The sequence below is a fragment of the Ursus arctos genome, unplaced genomic scaffold (genome assembly GCF_023065955.2).
Source record: "Ursus arctos isolate Adak ecotype North America unplaced genomic scaffold, UrsArc2.0 scaffold_5, whole genome shotgun sequence".
NCBI lineage: Eukaryota > Metazoa > Chordata > Mammalia > Carnivora > Ursidae > Ursus > Ursus arctos.
Window position 1 is genome coordinate 49,249,723 of NW_026623067.1, and position 22,612 is coordinate 49,272,334.

The 22,612-nt window shown below is 37.8% G+C and overlaps 1 protein-coding gene across 3 annotated transcripts in view; it reads right to left on the reverse strand.

Annotated features, from left to right (window-relative positions):
- Window positions 1–22,612, reverse strand: part of ELOVL7 (ELOVL fatty acid elongase 7) — an 88,559-nt gene that overhangs the window by 32,468 nt on the left and 33,479 nt on the right. The window contains exon 2 of one of the 3 annotated variants that reach the window (XM_057307217.1): window positions 12,020–12,183. The exons of the other annotated variants lie outside the window; for them this stretch is intronic. The gene's annotated coding sequence lies outside the window, so the exon portion shown is untranslated. The remainder of the gene's footprint in view (window positions 1–12,019; window positions 12,184–22,612) is intronic. 3 annotated transcript variants of the gene reach the window in all.

Consider the following 22,612-nt stretch of genomic DNA (forward strand, 5'->3'; position numbering starts at 1 on the left):
TTTTAATTTGCTGGGGGATGGAGTGGGGTAGCCATATTTAGAATTGCTTGAGGGGCGCCTGGGTGGCACAGCGGTTAAAGCGTCTGCCTTCGGCTCAGGGCGTGATCCCGGCGTTCCGGGAACGAGCCCCACGTCAGGCTCCTCCTCTATGAGCCTGCTTCTTCCTCTCCCACTCCCCCTACTTGTGTTCCCTCTCTCGCTGGCTGTCTCTATCTCTGTCAAATAAATAAATAAAAATCTTTAAAATAAAAAAATAAAAAAAAAAAAGAATTGCTGGAAATAGGTTCCTGCCACCCAAAAGAATAAAGAAACCTTTATTTAAAAAAATTAAAAATTGAGCTATAAAGAAATAAAATTTTGTTCTTACATAGCTGACTTTGTCAGTTGAAGTTTGGAAACATTTACTTTAGGTATGGAATCAGGTCAGTACAATTTCTCTCCTTTCCCTATCCCTTATCTCAGTGGTTGCCAGACCTGGTTGAAAATCAGAATTACCTGGAGAGAAATCTGGATTCAGTTAGTATGTTTGGGGAGATTCTGGGGATGGGACAGGTTTGGAAACCTTTCTCAATGCTGCATAAGCCATTCTCAGACACAACACCCACAACATGAGGGAATGGCATAAAATTCAGTTAACGAATGTCACCTGGATATGATAAGGCATCTGGGTCAAGAAGGGCAGGAACAGGAGGTGCAATCAATACTGGGAAGTTTTCTCTGGTGATGCAAAACATCCCATAAGAGATGTGAAATCTGAGAGACCTTTTAGTCAGCACATACACCCAAGATATAAGGAAACTAACCTCCTATTTTGAGAGCGAAATAAGCTTGAAGTTCCCAAACATCTGGGAAAGGGAAAATCATTGCTACATCTTAGGTCTTGGCAAATTACAGAAAATTAGAATATAAGCCTTGTCTTTTGGCAAACAAAACTGACCCCAAATCTCAAATAAAGAAACTAACTATCTAACCTTCTGTTTTGCAAACAGGAATGTTATGGTATCAGGGAAGAGATTTTTGTCTGTAAGAGAACGCTCAATTTGAAGTCGCTTAAGCAGTAAGAGGATGAGTTCTAGAAAAAGAGGCTGAAGGTAGGGAAATGTCTTCTGGGTTGATTAATATCTGTTTTGTCGTTTTGATGGAAAAAGATAGTGGCAGTCATTCCAAATATCACATTCTCATACACCTTCATCCAGACCAGGAAAGGGGACTTTTCTCTGTGTCTCTTTTTAGGAGCTTCAAACCCCTTCGCAATGGTCCCCAGAAGCCCTTGAAACGTCCCTTCCTGGAGGTGCATCCCACGTCAATATCTAAGCCAAGCCCTGAGAAATGATGGGGACCCCAGTGGTTTCTTTAGGGTAACTGGTACTAGTTTACCACAACCCCACAGTGACATGGGGAAGCACAGGGCTTCAGAGAGGAAGAGGAGCCTGAAATAAGAGAGAAGAGTGGTTATCCCACAAGGAAGAAAAGGGGTTAGCTTTGAGAAACAATGGCTGCTGAAACTGTGTGTTGAAGGGATTACTCTGTAGTGACATTTCTAATCTGGACTGGAGCTTAGAGAGTGAGCCCATCCTTCTAAGGGCTGCTTGTCCTGCTGATAGGTGCTCAGGATAAGCTAATCTTGACTTTGTTTGTTCAAATAAGACATGGTTATTATGTTAAGCATGCTTTGCAGCACCATAGAAGACTTTCTTGTGACTTTTTTTTTTTTAAAAGACTTTATTCATTTATTCGACAGAGACAGAGACAGCCAGTGAGAGAGGGAACACAAGCAGGGGGAGTGGGAGAGGAAGAAGCAGGCTCATAGCGGAGGAGCCTGATGTGGGGCTCGATCCCATAACGCCGGGATCACGCCCTGAGCCGAAGGCAGACGCTTAACCGCTGTGCCACCCAGGTGCCCCCTTTCTTGTGACTTTTAATATATCTGCTCTTTAGAATTTTCTTGTATCACAGTCTCTTTGGTGATACAGATGACACACTGTAAATTCATAAACACAGGACAGCATAGGGTTGAACTTACAAGTGTAATTGTTATGCCACTTCCAGGAGCTTACGTTTTTCTGACTGGTATATAGCATGTTTAAATAAAATGGGTGTTTCTCACCCCCAGTAACAATGACATGGTACATAGTCACACTCTCTCTATATGGGTAGACTCAGGCCTGCCCTTCAATCAGTTTTAAGAGTTGTAATTTCCATGTCAACCAGGACCTCAAAACAAGTATCTTTACCATCCACTCCACTCCTTACTTCTATTATTTCATCTTGATTTCCACTTCTTTACTTTCCCTTAGTAGAGGGACTTTTTAATATTAGATGCCTCTGGAAAATATAACACCATATATGCTAGACCCACCAGACTAATTCAGATTACCTTTCTGTTCGGCTTGAGCTCGGCAACTTTATCAGTACTCATGAGTTTGAACAAAGAAGCAGGTAAACTTTAGACACTCATTTAACAACTTCAACATGTTAATACGACAAGAAACCAGTGATATTAGCAACAGGGTGCAGCAGGAAACAGAAGTCATGTAAACCTTTAGCACAATGCTAAGCATGCTATTTATTGTGCTTACTGTCACTCTTGTGATAACAGAGGGCTTCCCAATCTAGGCAGAGCCATTAGTATCCTTGCCAAGTCTCTGGCCCCAATTCAGCATTTATCACTGGAAACACCAAGCAAATTTAGAGAAGACTCAGAGAACATTTAGGGTAAATAAGGAACTTGCTTAAATTATTAGCAGGTCTAAAACTCAGTCCAACGCACTAGGGAACGGGACAATGAAAACGGATATCCTGCCCTCAGACAGCCTCAACACGTGGAAAGATTCTAGAAAATGGGATGAGTAAGTCTGAGAAAAGCATCCAAAAAACTGTACAGATGGAAGTGACCACCAGGACCCAGAGGACTTGATTCTCTGTCAGAAGAAGTGAGGAATACCTCCAGGACAGTTTAATTCCTATTTGTAACCTAATTCCTAGAACAATGCCTTGAGTAAAACAGGTGCTCGATAATCACCTGCTGAATGAATTTTTGAAATGTTGTAAACTCAGGAAAAAAAAAAAAGAAAAGAAAGGCAAGGCAAGGGGGCCAGACCAAATACCCCACCCCTTAGGCCTTCTCCACATTTTCCCAATGAATGCCATACTCCCCTCGTTCATTTTCTCTTCAAACCAAAGGTATTTTTTGAGCATTTGTTATTGTGCAAGGAAGTGCTGACCAGGATACAAAATTATTTTAAAACCGTGGTCCCTCAATTCAAACAACTTTCGATTTGGCAGGAAAAATAAGTGCCTACACAGATATCTAAAATGCAAAGCAGAACACAGGGTCAGGCAAACAGTTGACAGAGAGTACTGCAGCTTCTAGGAATAAAGGTTCACTTCTGACACATGTGACCAGGAAGAAAGGCATGATGGATGGGAGGATACATGACCTGAGCTTTGAGAATAAGATTTCAATAGGCAAAAATGTGTGCACCTGGCAGAGAGGAGGAACACGCACTTCAAGCAGAGGGACCTCTAAGGGAAAACTCATTCGTTTACTCAGCTAATATTATTGCTTTTTTTTCTTTTTGCTGCATAGGATTGATTTTTACTTATTAAGGTATAACTGACATATAATTGACATACAATTGACAGTTTTAGGTGTACAACATTGTGACTTGACGTTCGTATACATTGTGTAATGGTCACCAAAATAAATCTGGTTAACCATCTGTCACCTTACAAAGTTAATACAATGCTATTGACTATATTCCCCATGCTGTACATTTATATTCCTGTGACTTATTTATTTTATAACTTAAGTTTGTACCTCCTAATCCCCTTCACCCATTTCACCCCCCAACCCCCTCCCTGTGACAATGACTAATCTTTTTTCTGTATCTGTAAGTCTGCTTTTGTTTTTTTAGATTCCACATAAAAGTGATATCATGCAGTATTTATTCTTCTGTCTGACTTATTTCACTTAGCATAGTACCCTCAAGTTACACACACACACACACACACACACACACATATATACACCATATCTTCTTTATCCATTTACCTGTTGATGACTGATGAACACTTAGATTGCTTCCGTATCTTTTTTTTTTTTTTACTGGATATGACTGATTTTTATTTATTGTGGTTTAATTAACATACAATATTATATTAGTTTTAGACATACAACACAGTGATAAGAAATGCTGCAATTAACATATATATATTTTTTGAATTAGTGTTTTTGTTTTCTTCAGATCAATACCTGGTAGAATTGCTGAATTATATGGTAGCTCTATTTTTAATTTTTTGAGGACTATTTTCCATAGTGGTTAAACCAATTTATGTTCCCATAACAGTACCCAAAGATTTCTTTTTCTTCACATCCTGGCCAATACTTGTTATTTTTTGTCTTTTTGATGATAACCATTCTGATAGGTGTAAGGTGATATCTCATTTTGGTTTTGATTTGTGTTTTCTTGATGATTAGTGATGTTGAACATCTTTTCTTGTGCCTGGTGTCCATTTGTGTCCCTTCTTTGGAAAAATGTCTGTTTAAAACCTCTGCCCATTTTTAACTGGATTGTTCATTTTTTGTTGAGTTGTATGAGCTCTTTATACATTTTGGATATTTATCTCTTTTCAGGTATACGATTAGCAAATATCTTCTCCCATTCAGTAGGTGGCCTTTTCATTTTGTTGACAGTTTCCTTCACTCTGTAGACGTTTTTTTTTTTTTTAAGATTTATCTTTTTTTTTTATTTTAGATTTTTTATTTATGTATTTGACAGAGATAGAGGCAGCCAGCAAGAGAGGGAACACAAGCAGGGGGAGTGGGAGAGGAAGAAGCAGGCTCATAGCGGAGGAGCCTGATGTGGGGCTTGATCCCATAACGCCAGGATCACGCCCTGAGCCAAAGGCAGCCGCTTAACGACTGCGCCACCCAGGCGCCCCAGATTTATCTATTTTAGAGAGAGAAAGCAAGTGAGCCAGGGGAGGCAGAGGGAGAGGAAGAGGGGAAGCAGACTCCCCACTGAGCAAAGAGCCTGACACGGGGCTCAATCCCAGGACCCTAAACTTCACCACCTGAGCCAAAACCAGGAGTTGGATGCTCAACCGACAGAGCCGCCTGTAGGTGCCCCCTGCAGAACCTTTTTAGTTTGATGTAGTTCTGTTTCTTTAATTTTGCTTTTGTTTTCCTTGCCTTTGGAGTCAGAACCAAAAAACAAAACAAAACATACCGAAGACTGATGTCAAGGAGTTTACTGCCTATATCTTCTTCTAGGAGGACTATGGTTTCAAGTTTTATGTTCAAGTCTCTAATCCATTTTGAGTAGATTTTTGCATAAAGTGTAAGATAGTGGCTCAGCTTTCCCAATACAATTTATTGAAGAGACAGTCCTTTCCCCATCATATTTTCTTGACTCCTGTGACCATATATGTGTGGGTTTATTTTTGGGCTCTCCATTCTGTCCCACTGATCTATGTATCTGTTTTTATACCAATATCATACTGTTTTGATTACTATAGCTTTGTAGTATAGTTTGAAATCTAAGCATGTGATATCTCTGGCTTTGTTCTTTCTCACAATTGTTTTGGCTACTCAGGGTCTTTTGTGGTTCCATACAAATATCATTATTTGCTCTAGTTTTGTGGAAAATGTCACTGGAATTTAGATAGGGATTGCATTGAATCTGTAGATTGCTTTGGTAGTATGGGCACTTTAACAATATTAATTCTTCCAATCCATAAGCACAGGATAACTTCAATTTCTTTCTTCAATGCCTTATACTTTTCAATGTACAGATCTTTCACCTACTTGGTCAAATTTATTCCTACATATTTTATTCTTTTTGATGTAATTGTAAATGTAACATTCCTTGATTTCTCTTTCTGATACTTTGTTATCAGTGTACAGAAGTGCAACAGATTTTTGCATATTAAGTTTGTATCCTGAAACATTACTGAATTCATTGATCAGTTCTAGTCGTTTTTTAGTGGAGTCTTTACGGTTTTCTATACACAGTATCATGTCATCTGCATATGGTGGCAGTTTTACTTCCTCTTTTCCAATTTGGATGCCTTTTATTTTTTTTTTCTTGACAAGGTGATGTGACTAGGACTTCTAATACTATGTTGAATAAAGTGGGGATAGTGAGCATCCTTGTCTTGTTACTCACCTTAAAGGAAAAGTCTTCAGCTTTTCACAGTTAAGTCTGATATTAGCTATGGGTTTTTAATATATAGTCTTTATATGTTGAGATATGTTCCCTCTATATCCACTTTGTTGAGAGCTTTTATCATAAATGGATGTTGAATTTTGTCAAATGGTTTTTGTCCATCTGCTGAGATGATCATATAATTTTTACTTTTCATTTTGTTAATATGGTGTATCACATTATTTTGTGGATGCTGAACCATCTTTGCATCCCTGGAGTAAATTTCACTTGATCACAGGGTATGATCATTTTAATTTATTGTTGAATTCAGTTTGTTAATATTTTGTTGACAATTTTTGCATCTAGGTTTATAAGGGATATTAACCTGTAATTCCTTGTCTGGCTTGGGTATCAGGGTAATGCTGGCCTTGTGAAATGAGTTTGGAAGCCTTCCCTCTTCTTCAAATTTTTGGAAGAGTTAGAGAAAGATGGGTATTAAATCTTCTTTGAATGTTTGGTAGAATTCACCAGTGAAGCTGTCTGGTCCTGGACTTTAGTCTGTTGAAAGGTTTCTGACTAATGATTCAATATCCTTACTAGCAATTAATCTATTAAGACTTTCTATTTCTCCCTGATTCAGTCTTGGAAGACTATAAATGCCCAGGAATTTATCTCTCCTAGAATGTCCAATTTGTTGGTGTATATCATTCATAATGGTCTCATGATCCTTTGTATTTCTATGGTATGAGCTGTAACTTCTTTTTCTTTTCTGATTTTTTTTTTTTTTAAACTTGCATCCTCTCTTTTTTTCTTGGTGAGTCTAGTTCAAGGTTTGTCAATTTTGTTTCTCTTTTCAAAGAAACAGCTCTTAGTTCCATTGACCTTTTTGGCCTTTTGTCTCTATTTCATTATTTCTGCTCTGATCTTTATTATTCCTTCCTTCTACTAACATTGGACTTGATTTGTTCTTTTTCTAATTCCCTTCAGTACAAAATTAAACTGTTTGAGATTTCTCTTGTTTCTTGAGGTAGGCCTGTATTGCTATGGACTTCCCTCTTAGAACTGCTTTTGCTGTATCCCAAAGTTTCGGTAGGTTGTATTTTTGCTTTCATTCTAGGTGTTTTTATTATTTCTCCTTTGACTTCTATCACTTAGAAGTTGTTCAGTAACATGTTCAATCTGTGTGTATTTGTCGTTTTCCAGTTTTCTTCCTTTTTTAAAAAAAAGATTTATTTATTTGAGAGAGAGAGAGAGAGATAGCAAGAGAGAGCATGAGTGGGGAGGAGAGGGAGAAACAAGCTCCCCATGAGCAGGGAGCCCAACATGAGGCCCGATCCCAGGACTCTGGGATTATGACCTGAGCCAAAGGCAGACGCTTAACCCAATGAGCCACCCAGGTGCCCCTCCAGTTCTAGTTTCATACCATTGTGGTCAGAAAAGGTGCTTGATATGATTTCAACCTTCTTGAATTTACTGAGACTTGTTTTGTGGCCCAACATGCGATCTATCCTGGAATTGTTCCATATGCACTTGAGAAGAATGTGAATTCTGCTGCTTTTGGATGGAATGTTCCATATATATCTACTAAATCTACCTGGTCTAATGTGTCATTTAAGGCTGATATTTCCTTATTAATATCCTGTCTAATTTATCCATCGATCAAGTGGGATGTTAAAATCCCCTACTATTATTGTATTACTGTCATTTTCTCCCTTTTGATCTGTTAATATTTGCTTTCTATATTTTGGTAATCCTATGTTGGGTGCATATATATCAACCAATATTTTTAAGAATCTGTTACATGTCAAGCACTGTTTTAGGTGCCAGTGATATAATAGAAAACAAAACAAAAATCCTGCCTTCATGAAATTACAGAAGAGCTCCTGGTGCATTTCGAAACTGTTTGTTAGTCTATTTTGATAACACATAGAATTAAGGAGGGGAACAAAAGAAAGATCAAAACAGGATTGGTAGATTCCAGTGGTGGTACTTGATTGTGGAGGCACCAAAAGCCAGGGTAATTTTTTCGGAGTTAGTTCTGTTGACGATGAGGAGTCATTAGAGGTTTCTCAACCAGGGAATGTCTTAATGAAGGTGGTACTTGGAAAGATTAACTAGGTGGCAGAGTCCAGGGCTGGGTAACTGAGGGTGTGGTTTGGAAGGAGGGAGAACAATTATGCAGCTATTGCATCCTATTGGGAAGGATCCAGCATAAACATCCCTTCCTCTGAGATGACATCCCTGATTTAATCAGTCAGGATTAGATGTCTCATGGAGGTGTTCTCATAATAAGTTGTCTTACCTATGATAGCACTTATTGCATAATATTGCAAATGCCTGTTTATTAATTCTTATTTTTCTATTCATCAAAAGGGAAGAAACTGAGCCTCATTATCTTTGTGTTCCTAGTGCCTAGACTAGTGCCTGGCATGTAGCAGATAATATTTATGGTGTAAGTGAAAAATCAAGTGTTATACATTGAATTGTATCCCCTTAAAATTTGTATGCTGAAGTTCAACCCCCCAGTACATCCGCATATGATCTTATTTGGAGAAAGAATCTTTACAGAAGGCAAATTAAATATATCCAGACAATATACACATAAAAACCTATATAAAATGCTTATGGTGACTTTATTCATAATCACCCCAAACTGTAAACAACCCAAATGTTCTACAACTAATAAGTGGATAAACAAAGCATGGTATATCCTTTCAATGAAATGCTACTCAGCAATAAAAACAGAGACTGTTGATATTCACAGCATGGATGAATCTTAAATATGTTTATGCTAAGTAAAATATACCAGACTCAAAAGACCACATAATATATGATTCCATTTATGATATTCTGAATAAAGCAAAGATATAAAGAGAGAACATATTAATGGTTGCCAGGGGATGGAGTTTGGAAGAAGGGGTAATTACAAAACACAACAAGGAAATGTTTTAGGGTGATAGAAATATCTGTATCTTAACTCTGATGATGGTTACAGGACTCTATGAGTCAAAACTTCTCACAGAACTATCAACCAAAAAACAATGAATTTACACAATGTAAAAAGAGTTAATTTACTGAATAAAAATTTAAAAGATTTTAAAATCCCCCAAGAAGCAAATCATATACAAAAGAGAAGACATTTAGGATGCATCAGACTTCTCTAAAGCAACATTCAGTGAATGATAAGGATTAACACAACATTTTGAAAGAAACAAAGTATAACCCAGGAATATTATACCTAACTAAGATCTTGCTGAAGTACAAAAGCAGCAGAAATACCTCTTCAAAAATGGAAGAACTTAGGGACTATAACATCAGCTTTCTTGAAAAAGCTATAAGGTAACAAAATCAAGCCAGTATAGAGATGAATAAGAAAATGCAGAAATAGAGAAGCCCTTCTAAAAAGACTAGTTGGTGGTGAGCAGAATCCATTTAAATATGGAAAGAATGTCAGGATTACAAAACAATGTAAATATTATAATCCCTAAAACATGAAGGCATAACCATAAATAATGTATACTGAATGCTTACCATACACCTGATTTCTTTATGTCAATCAACTCATTTACATTCCCTAACAACTCCATCCTGCTTTGTAGATGAGGAAAACCAAGACACAGAGTTGAGTAACCTGGTGGTCTGGTCACTGAACCCAGGTTCCACTAACCACCACATTACACTGACTTTCCAAATTAAAATAATTGAACTGACAAAAAGCTGAAGGTGGGAGAAGGAAGGGGAAAGAAATGTGAGATGTCAGTATCCTCATATTTTATATTAGTAAGTCAATTACTGTGGCCCAAAATTACGATTGCCAAAATTTTTTTAAAAAGAGTAACTCTAACCTTTTCATGTTTTTCGCAATCTCTTCATAATTTAAGGGCTCATTTAAGAAACCGATCTGTGTGGAAAAACATTTGTTTGAAGTTCAGCAATCTTTTCAGGTTCACTTCAGGTTCTTTTTTGCCTCATAAAGTCAAGCAGAATTAAATTTAATATGTTTTTATTTACAAGTAGCATAAATGATCAACTTTGTAAAAATGTATCTGTCTAGCTATCCAGCTATTCAGCCAGAACCAGCATTTCATCTGTACACACGCCTAGAACAGATATCTGGAATGATGTTGATATAATAGTAACATCTAATAATAATATTTCTATGATTATATTATTATTTCTGGGTGGTTGGATTTGAGGTGGTTTATTTAAAAAAAAACACATATTTTTCCTTGGGTTTTCCTCCATTGCTTAAATCCTCTAGAATGAGTATATACTATTTTATGAGAAAAAGATGATTTTTTTTCTTTAAAAAATGATATTAAGAAACTGGCAAAATGTTGATAATTTTCGAGGAAATGTGCTGGCACGTGGATATTAATTATATATCTCTACTTTTCTGTATATCTGAAAGTTCCACTTTAAAATGTCTTTTAAAAAGAAAGAAAAGAGGGGGCCTGGGTGGCATGGTTGGTTAAGCAATGACTCTTGGTTTCTGTTCAGGTCACGATCTCAAGGTTGTGGGATCGAGTCCCGTGATAGGCTCTGGGTTCGGTGCAGAATCTGCTTGAGATTCTCTCTCCCTCTGCCCTCCCTGCCCCTCTCTCAAATAAATAAATAAATAAATAAATAAATAAATAATCTTAGAAAGAAAGAAAGAAAGAAAGAAAGAAAGAAAGAAAGAAAGAAAGAAAGAAAGAAAACGAACGAAAGAGAGGGAGGAAAAGGAAAGAAGGCAGGCAAAGCAAAGAATGTTAAGCCAACAGCTAGTATGGGTAGTGTGCAAGAAGCCACAAACGAAAACTAGTTCTTCAGTGTGAGAACTAGTTAAAATGAATTAAAATGAAGAAAAAAATAATGAATTATGAAACTAGCACATAGTTTGGAAACTTTTAAGTATACTGCACAGTTGAGTGGTAAAAATCAAATCTAGGTCTCTAAGTGTCAAGGAGGAACTGAAACTAGTTAGCATAAATATACATAAATTTTATCCTTGAGGAAGATTTAAGCTGGAGGGACCTCCAGGAGTTGGTCCAGTTGTGAGGACTGAAGCTCTGAAAAATTTCTAAAAAAGAACTGGGCTCCATTCTGAGCTCAAATGACTTCTGGGCTCTTTCCCATCCTATGCGGTCTGTTACTCAAGATATTTATTTATAGGAGGAAGGAGATAAAGGGTGAAAGATTTATTTCAAACACAAAAACATCCTGAATACATTTGGAGGACCAGGAAAAGTTGTTGGTAGAAGAGAGGCTGAAATAGTGTGAATATGTGTGTATATACATCAGACGTGAATACGGATTTCACAGGAAGTCAGAACAAAGTAGGAAAAAACTGAAACCAGAGCCCCAAGTAAAGATGTACTGGCCACATCCGCATGAAAGTCAGGCAAGAAGAAGTCTACATTTCAATGCCTATAACTCAACCTGTAAGGAGCTGGGTTTCTAAAGTGCATTTATATTTTAGTTGTTGGGAAATTCAAAGTATTCCATCAAAACAAAAGTATAATGGACACTTAGTTTTCTAGAAAAGTGACAAATACTGTCTTAGCCCACAAAATGAGTAAATAAAGTTTTAACTGGAGTTCTAGCTCTGAGAAACAGATACTTCTGCAACAGAGGAGAGAGAATACCTTCCCTAGGTCCTCGAGATAAATTATACCTGGGTACATCTTATGCCCAGAGCATTCTGCCCTAAATCCCCCAGTACAACTATCTACCAGGGCCTTAATCCCACCAAAAATGTTTCAAGTACACAATTACCTAATCCTTCAACAACAAACAGAACAATTCATTAAATTACAACTCATGTTGGTTAGATACTGGAAAGAAAACAATTTCATCATTATTTAGAATAAGAGTAATTCTTGGAACACCTGGGTGGCTCAGTTGGTTAAGCATCTGCCTTCGGCTCAGGTCATGATCCCAGGGTTCTGCGATCAAGTCCCACATCAGGCTCCTTGCTCAGTGGGGGAGCCTGCTTCTCTCTCTGCCTGCCGCTCACCCTGCTTGTGCTCGCTCTCTGATAAATAAATAAAATCTAAAAAAAAAAAAAGAGAGAGTAATTCTTAAATATTAATGTGCCTTAGACTTTCCTAAGATACTTGTTGAAAAAGCATATTTCTAGGGCTCCCCCACTACCACCACCATGGCAATCTCATTCCAATGAGCCTTCAATCATATTCAGGTAATACTGCACTCTTATTTTCTGATTTTAAGACAATGCTTGGTAACACAAATGAATGTTTAGCTGAGTGTTCTAGATACTTAAGAAAATGAAATAAAGCATTTCTTACAGTGTGAAGAAAAATGTTTTGGGACAGAACTAGAGAAGCAGGTTGGCCCAGCCTAGGGCAGTGCCCCTAGGATCCTCTTTCTGCTATGTATTAATACTTAATACACACCTTCATTTCACATTCATAGGTGAGGACCCTGACATTTGAATTTCATATGAAAGGGGAAGGCAGAAGATGAGTTCATTCATTCATTGGAGGCTTTTCACAGGGGTGTTTCTAACCCTGCTTGCTTAGCTAATCTCAACTTCTGCTTAAAGAGATTCTATGGAGAATTCATGAAGTTAGAAATATTGTTCTAAAACTGAAGACGGACTAGTTTAGTACCATATATTATTATTCAGACGAATAAATTACTAAATTATACAAATTATATGCAGTCCTACAGCACAGTATATAAAAACGAGTACTAACACTCTGCTTTTCTGCATTGGGACAGCCAGGTCAGTTTTTCATAGCTGGCATCTTATGTGATAGGTTGGACATCCATGCCATACTGGTTGTTAATATTTTGGTTCTCACTCATGCATGTACTTCTATATTTGGTAGCCACCATACTGCATTTTATGTTACTTGCAAACTTGTCTTACATCACCTAAAACTCTGTAAGTTCTTGTGGGGTATGGCGGCAGGGATGTTGCATACAAATTCATACCTTATACAGAACTAGCTGAGGGGTGGTGAAGCAAGAAAGGTCTATGGTATTAATCAATAAGTAAAGAAAACTATCATAGCTGATGATCACATTTTGTTGAACTAGCTAACAGGAAGACCCAATTTTCTGAGCTTCAAATTTAAGTTACAAGCACAAGCCTATAAGACATATTTATCTGTGAATAACTCACATGACAATGTATATTTTTATCATTTTGTTGTTTAATTTTTTTGAAAGATTTTATTTGTCAGAGAGGGAGAGAGAGAGAGAATGAGCACAAACAGGAGGAGCAGCAGGCAGAGAGAGAAACAGGCTCCCCACCGAGCAAGGAGCCTGATGTGGGACTGGATCCCAGGACCCCGGGATCATTAGCTGAGCTGAAGGCTTACGTTTAACCAACTGAGCCACCCAAGCGTCCCTTGTTGCTTAATTTTATTCTGCTTGTGTGCTTGACTGTTACTAAGAAGCTATATTTGATCTTCTCAAAAGATTTCCTTCAATGGGATTTGATTCTTGAGGAATGCGTTTTCATTAAGGTCAGATGTCATTTTTTTTTTTAACTCTAGGGATAAGATTAGTTGCATTTTACTCATTTGAATTATGACCATTTAATTAAATCCTCATGGCTTAAAGGGAGACATAATGCATTTAAATTACAGTGTGTGTGTGTGTGTATACAGTATATATATATACTATAATCATACGTACTGTATAATATGTATATTTGCTATAACATAATAATAACTATACTGTATAACAATAATATGTATATATACAATAGTATACATATAATATAAAGTATATGTATTTAATCTTATATGCTTAATATTATGTAAAATAATAGTCTAGAAGATAGTATTGTTGAGCTAGTGTACTGGGAATTCTAAGCTTTCTCTTTACTGGCTTCAGTGTCTATTAGTTCATTTAAATTGGTTCCTGATAAGCAGCAAGACTAATATGAGTTTTCTTTCTCTCTTTCCCACTCTACTTTGTTAGAAAGGCTAATGAATAATGAAAATACCAAGAATAAAGATCAGAAACTGAGAAACTGGGGCCTGGATAACTTATACAAAGGGAGTCAACCTTTGTTCTTCATTGGACTTCACCTTTGAGGTTTACTTGCAAAAATACAAAAAGGTACCAAAATTCAGTATTGCTACACACAGGATTTATCAGAAACACATTCCTTCCCATTGCCAATATAAATTTCCCCCAAATTTGGTGTGTTTCCCCTTTTGGACAATAGTCGAAAGATAGAATATTATTACAAATCTGAAGAACGCATAATTAACCGAATTGTACATAAAAATGTTTCTTTACCGTTTGTTTACTGTGTATTACTAATTTGACCAAACATAAGTCCAGTATCTATCTAAAATTTTTTAAAAAGTGAAATTAAATCTACAAAAATAATTTTGGCGTAAGTTACAGAATCTTCACCGTAACTAAGGCCATACAAGATCTTTTCAGAATAGCTTTCTACAGAGATATTTATCACCTACAAATTACCAAATTTCAGGTATCCATATAGCATGGTAGCTAGCTACATTTTTGTCATCTAGAACTTCTTTTTAATAGACTTCAGTAGCTCAAATAATCAATCATTATATAAAAATGCAACCCTACCAGTAAGCCACACCATTTAAACTACAAAGGATTTCACTTTTGCTCTTTCACTTTTTCCCATGCAAGACAGGTGCAGTATTTATTGGATTTCCTCCAATGTGTCATCTGAGCTATAGGGTTTGTGATTCTTCCAAATAAAATTTAGGAATGTAACTCTGAATCACGCTTATATTAAGTGTGTTGATTTCTATTTCTCACTCAAACATCATTCATGGGGTTCTTAGAAGGCTGAGCTACAGTTTTAAGGGTAGTAATCAAGCAATCTCCTCCTCAATTCTATAAAACCCCTTCCCCGAGACACCACTGTCATCCTACCCTTCTCATGACCCTAGCTCCCCTTTATTCTCTACTGAGAATGCTTCTTTATTTACCTAGTTTCAATCTTAATCTAAGACAAGTCCTAGAAAAAAGCAAAAATGAGAAATATAAACAATAAAAACTTATCTTAAGAGGAAAGGAAAGAGCACAAAGTAACAGAGGGGTCCTTGCCAGTAAGTTTGACAATGGAGAGCCAAACTTATTGTTTGGTATCTATTTACTTTTCATTAAAAAACATGGGTTGTGATAGGACAAAGTTTAACTGTTTGTGGCCTATGTTGGTAAATCAGTATCAGCAGGGACAAGACCCTCACTGGGTTGGAGCAGGCCAGCTGCTCAATCTAAATGGAAAAACTAAGAATAGGCATATGATGATAAAATAAGAAGAAGGGATTGTTCCTGAATAGATCCAAAATAACTGTGATTCATCACAGTGGGGATTCTGGACCCCCGCATCTCTAGGCGGTGCTTAGAGGAGGGTGTGACTGCCCTCAGATAACCATCTTGCTTGATTAAAGGTGTCCTCTGTCGCTGAAGTTGTACACAAAGGTTAGGGACCTTCCTCTTGCTAAACTCAAAGGCTTTTCTAGAGTTCTTACCTACCCTAATTTCCCTGCAGTCCCACACTGTTGACCTCTTCTTCCTTTCTGAAGCCCTGACTCTGGCTTTCAGAACATAGCACTCTTCTAACTGGCCTCATGCCTGCTTATCCGTCAGCCCTTTATCATTTTGCTCTGCTGGGTTTTTTCTTCATACTCCCATACTGGGCGTTTCTCCCCTCAATCTGTGGCATTTAAAAAAAAAAAATCTACTTGTTTCTACTACTATGGTAACATCCCAAATCTACACTCTGAACCCCAACCCTGTACCTATGCTGGAGTTCACCATTTCCAACTGCCAATAAACAGTGTAACTTGGTCATTCCACTGTCACATGAAACCTAACTAATCCCAAAAGGAACTCATCTTACCCAAACTAATCCCAAAAGGAACTCATCTTACCCAAACTAATCCCAAAAGGAACTCATCTTACCCAACTCCTCCCACCAACTGGCTTCTTTATCCAACACCGATATTAGTGGCTTGTCTTTTCTTCTGATCCACAACATGACAATCATATTCGACTCTGCTCTTTCACCTCTAACCTGTGAACTGTTACAAATTCTCTGACTTTTTTTAGATGACACCTTTCCTAACCATTCTCACTGCTAATACCTAGAACCCCACGGCATACCTGTCTTACTGCAACTGGGCCTGGATAACTCCTGCCTCCACTCTTATTTCCTTTGGTTAATATTATTACCAGGAAAAAAAAGAAGTCATCCTAACATATCACTTTTATCTTCTTTTCCTTCTATTCTAGAACCTATAACGATGCCCTATTATAAATCACATCAAGTCCCAAGTTCTCAGCTCCATTATCTGAGTCTACTCTTCCCATTGACATTTACTTTCCACCACTCTCTTCTAGTCTTTGATGTTAAAACCCCTTTCCCCCCCTTTTTTATCCAGTAAGCTATTTCCCACCTGTCCCTGCCCGCCCCTCCCAACACCAAAAGTCATCAATTGTTTGGTTTTGTTCCTATCACACTTCTTCTTTTTATGAAAATGGGGATTTGGCAATTTCAGAGGGTGCCTGTTCACAGGCCATGAGCCCAGTTGTAGCACATGAGGATTTGGAAAGAGAAGCAGCAGCTAATCTGGACAGGCAGATCGGGGCTGAATAATGAAGATCTCTAAGGGCAAGAGTGCCATATTTATTTCTCTTAGAGACTTAGCTCTCAGGTAAAAACACTGATACGATCATGAAATCACAATAAAGCACAAACAAGTAAAACAAAATACCATCTCCCTTGTGACCATTATATATGAGACTGGTACGAACAAACACTTCCTGCCATGGGAACTTTGCCACTGCGTGCCTCAGATGAAAGCAGTTCCTCTGCTTTCATAAATTAACCAAAAGTTTCAAAAGCAAGGCAGCAATAAGCTGTACTAGCCCAAGCAGACCTTTACTCTGACAAAGGTCAGAAAGATGTTTCTCCCAGTGCCCAAATCAACCTGTGACAACCTGGACTCCTTACTGGGGACTTTTGCCATTAAAAAGCTGTCTTGATTAAAGTTTTAAAAGTTGGTACTCCTGAAAAGAATACCATTTTAGTAACGAGTTAATAGAGACAAGCAAATTTGTGAAACAGTTGGTTAAAGCTTGACTAGGAATTGATAAAGAAGCAGCAGAACCACAGACGATAATCGGCTCTCATCAGGCCTCAGGAGTCTTGGAGTATTGCTCAAAAACCAAAGAGATGTTAACAAGTCCTGTGAGGAGGGAGTCCTCTTGAAGAAACAAAGGGAGCTGACCTCACATACCACTGGCAGCGCAACCAGGCACATCTGAAACCGAAGTTGCCTCTATATCCTGAGGCAAGGGAGAGCCAGTTGCCCCCCCCCCCCCCCACGTAATCCAAGAGAACAACAACAGCGCCCACTTGTCCAGCGCTCTGTATCAAGTACTACACTAGGTGTTTCACTCATATCATCTATTTAATCTTCATAGCAACACTACGAAAGAGATCCCACTATTTCTATGTCACAGGTAAGGAAACTGAAGCACAGAGAAGTTAAGTAACTTGCTCCCAATCACAGTTATTACGTCGCAGAGCAGCTGTTCAAAATTCAGCAGGACTCCAGCCTTTGCTCATCCGCTGCTGCACACAGCTTTCCAGTGTTGAGGGTGGTAAGAGGAGCAAGACGGCAAAAGACTTAGCCAATCAACCAACATTGGTTAACCCCATAGTAGGCCCTATGCTGGGGATTCAAAAGTGGACTAAACAATCACTTTACGCCCACTAGGATAACTGTAATAAAAAAAGACAGACAATAATTAGTCTTGGCAAGGATGTAGGGGGGGAGAGGTTGGAACATTCATGTATTGCTGCTGGGATTGGAAAACGGTGCAGTCACTGTAAAAAACAATTTGACATAGAGTTACCACATGAGCCTACTCCTAGGTATGTCCCTAAGAGAACTGAAAACATGTGTCCACACAAAAACTTATACCTAAATGTTCATAGCTGCCTTATTTGTAACAACCAAAAAGTAGAGACAACCCAAATGTCCATCAACTGAGCCAATATATATATAATGTGGCATAGCCATACAATTAAATATAATTGGGCGATAAAAAGGAATGAGGTACTGACTCCAACTACAACATGGATGAACCTTGAAAACATGCTAAGTAAAAGAAGCAAGTCACACAAGATCCATACTATATGCTTTCATTTACATGAAATGTCCAGAAAAAGCCAATACGTAGAGATGGACCGTAGACTGGTAATTTGCTCAGCTGGGGAAATGGAGGGAGAAGTGAGGAGTGACTGCTAATGGGCACTGGATTTCCTCTGGGGGTGAAGAAAATGTTCCAAAGTTGATTGCAGTACTGGCTATACAACTCTGTGAGCAAACTAACAACCATTGATTTGTGCCCTTTGAATGGGTGGATTGTGTGGTATGTGAATTGTATCTCAATGGAGTTATTTTTAAAATGTAGACTAGACAGAGTGCTTGCCCTCTTGGAGTGCATATACAAGTAAACAGTTATACAACATACGCTGTACAGTAGCAACAAGTCTAGAGTGCTTTTGGAGTAAAGAGGAGATGGTACTTAATCCAGCCTGGTAGCTAGAGTCATGGGCAGAGATGAAGAAAGTCTTCCTGGAGGAAGTCATGTCTGAGCAAATCTTTGAGAGGATAAATAGGAGCAAGGCTGGTGTATCCTGCAGAAATGTAACCTGGGGATATCCAATATGAGAAAGTTAATACACACTAGTCCTGCTGAGACTTTTATACCTGAGATGGCTTGTGGTTCTCCTTACTGCTAATTTCTCTAGTCCACCATATGGAAAAGTCTCAAAAAGGAGTAAAGGCAGACTCAGGGAAAGAAAGTTCAAGTCCCCTAGTGGGACAAATCTCCAAATTCGGGAACAAAATCTAGAAGTGTCGACCACCCACCCTCACACAGGGGTTAACACAGAGCCAAAAGTCATTGCATAAAGAGGCCTGTCCATACAATAGATGGGGAAAGAAAGACAGCCTGCTTATATTAGCAATTAGGTGCCACCCTTCATAAAAGAAATAATTTAAAATTTATGAGGTGACTAACTCTAGTAGACTGTGATAGTTCTGTTAAAATTACAGAAGCTGATGTGAAGCTGAATGCAAACTGTAAGATAGAAGTCTCTTTAAAATCTCAAAAACACAGGGGCACCTGGGTGGCTCAGTCAGTTAAGTGTCCAACTCTTGGTTTCAGCTCAGGTCATGATCCCATGGGTTGTGGGATTAAGCCTTGTGTTGGGCTCTGCTCCGAATCTGTTTAAGACTTTCTCTCCCTCTGCCCTTCTTCCCCCCTTCTCTAAAATAAACAAATCTTAAAAAATAAAAAATCTCAAAAACACAGTTGGTTACTCACTGGAGTTATCTAGCACTCCACAGAATGGTGTGCAGAGTGAAGGTTTTAAAAGACATAATGACCTCTGGAGAGGAGAATGAGATTACCAAGCTCTTTTTGCTTTAATTTCACCAACTTTCTCATCTAGCCCTGGAACTCCTAAGCAGAATTACCTACTTGCAACTTTGCTCAATCTTCACTTTTTCTACATATATAACCAATTTTAAATGAATGGGGGATTCTAGTTTATAAAACAGTTTCCTGAGTGTGGCTGGCCTTGCATTTAGGCCCTAAGAATATATTTTTCCCTACCAAGCGCACTAAATGACTTTTGTATGTAGGTATCCAAATCGGCCAGTTTGAGGGCTGTCCTTGGAGACCTCAGACACAGCTTCCAAGAGAAGTGGGTAAAATGATCTGGAAGACCTTACTTTGCTAGAGCGATAATTCTTAACACGTAAGTGAAAATTCAGAGCTGGAGACCCACCTGCTTCACTTATCCTAAAACCCCTGTCTCGTGAGGAGCATCACATCGATTACACTGCAGCTAACAAGAACCTAGAGGATCTTAAAAGGGTGTGTGAACTGATAACCTTGGACTCAAGCTGCATACAGAATTTTAAGTGGTGGTCTTTAAATTCTAGCAAGCTAACATAATGAACTAAAATTAAGAGTACTTTTTATTATACAATAACCAGCCTACATGACTTCTCCTAACAGATGTGATTTCTAATTGGATTAAAGAATTTCTAACATGTTTTCCCTCTAAATAACCCACATGAAAATACTTGTCATTCTTTAAATGCTTTTGTTCACTTCCTCCTGTATGAGAACATAAAACTACAGAAAATACGAGCGAGATAAAAACACATATATCTAGAATCATAGAGCTGGGGAAGCATTTAAGAATTATCTAAATCTACCCCCTATGTTCAGACGACCAGATGGGCAAATGAGTATTTTATTTTTCCTTTAGCATTGTTCAGCGAAGTCAGAAAAGCCTTAGAAAACTCACCTGTCTTCCCCTAACCTTCCCACTGAAAAGGAGGAGCTAAAAATGGTCAAAGCCTTTAGGTTCACTAAAGCAGAGGTGGAACAGTGGAGTTACGTTCTAGCCCAGGAGTTACAGTAGTTTTTATTTCAGATCACTGAAGAGAAGAGGCACTCGGGCTGATTTGTGGCATGTCCTCGAATACTGTGTGATAATGCCAATCACAAGCCCATGACTATCTGCATTCTGCCAACTTGCTCTATGACCCAAGGTCTGGGCAGTTTTAATCTTTCTGAGTCTCTATTTTCTATCTACAAAACAAAGATAATATACACCCCCTGAAAGATTTTGCAAGGATTAAGTGCATGGTTAACCTTAAGCACTACATAGGGTAAAGGCTTTACATTAATAGAGTGGGATCAATAAGCTAAGATGTACTCCTGGAGGCTAAGAACTGAATGTTATTTACCTGTACCCTAGCATAACCCACAACGCCACAAAGTCAATTCTAGACAAATAGGCCAAATTACACCATGATACAATTCTTTTTTTTTTTTTTTTAAAGATTTTATTTATTTATGTGACAGAGAGACAGCCAGCGAGAGAGGGAACACAGCAGGGGGAGTGGGAGAGGAAGAAGCAGGCTCATAGCAGAGGAGCCCGATGTGGGACTCGATCCCGGTACGCCGGGATCACGCCCTGAGCCGAAGGCAGACGCTTTAACGACTGTGCTACCCAGGCGCCCCCATGATACAATTCTGAAAGAGGGCCAGCCCTGGTCATCTCAACACGGAGCTCTTGGAAAAATATACAGTGACATTTCAGCTTCTCTGCAAGTTGTGGTACTTTAAATATTTTTTAAAAAATGACCAGTGTACTTAGGAATTTAACACATGATTGATACATATTCATTTTACATTACTGGAGAAAATATAGATTATTCAGTAAATGATATTAGGATGAATAGGTAACTAAGAGGAAAAAAATAAATTGGAATCCATATCTCATCTTTTACCAAATGAATTTCAGATGCATCAACAATTTAAACACAAAAAATAAAACCATAAAAATATCTGGTGGTTAGGGGAACTGAGTAAAGGAGAGTACAAGCAATCTTTCTGTACTAACTTTACAAGTTCCTGTAAATCTATAATTATTTCAAAATAAAAAGATAAAAAAACATTTGGTGAAACCTGAGATAATTATTTTCTAATACTGAAATAAGGAAGGCCTTTCCAATAATAACACAAAGCACAAAGACAAAGATGTTAAGATTAACTAAATATGCCCACCTACAATTAAATGTTTATGCATGTCAAAGCCTAAAAGCATACAAATCAGAAGACAAAACAAAAAAATAATATATGCATCTTATATCCCATTTCATATCCTGAAATACATGTATCTCATAAGCTAATTTCCTTAATATACAGACAACCAGCAAATTACTAAGAAAAAAGCCAACACCCAACAAAGAAATAGGTAAGATATGAACTGTTTATAGAAAATGAAATAGAAATAGCTCTAAAAAACATACAAAAAAGATGACCAACCTTGGTCAGCCATGTGACAAATGCAAATTCAAGATAGAAAAATAGAAATACCACTTTTTCTAATCAGATTGGTTAAGACCATAAAGTTTGATGACATACTTTGTTGGCCAAGGTGTAGAGAAACAGTCATACATTGCTGATGGGAATGTGAATTGGCACAGCCTCTAATTTGGCAATAACTGTTGCAATACAATTATTCTATGTGTATGCATAACATTGGTGTGAAAGGTGTATGTACAAGATTTTTTATAATAATCTTTTAATAGAGAAAGAAGTAGAAACTATCCAAATGTTCACCAAGGTGAGACTTCTTAACAAGCTGGTATATTCATGCCAGGTACTCCTATGTAATTATAAAAAAGAATTAAGTAGCTTTACCTATCTGCTATGGAATAGCTGCTACAACGTAAATTAATGCCCAGTACAAGACAAACACTTCTGTTACATGCATAAAATATCTCTGGAAAGATCAATAAAAAACTGGTAACATTGGTTACTTATTTGAATAAAGTTAAAAACTAAAACAATGATATATATTTATTAATGTTTCCTACATTTTATGGCCAAACATAGAGGGAGTGAAT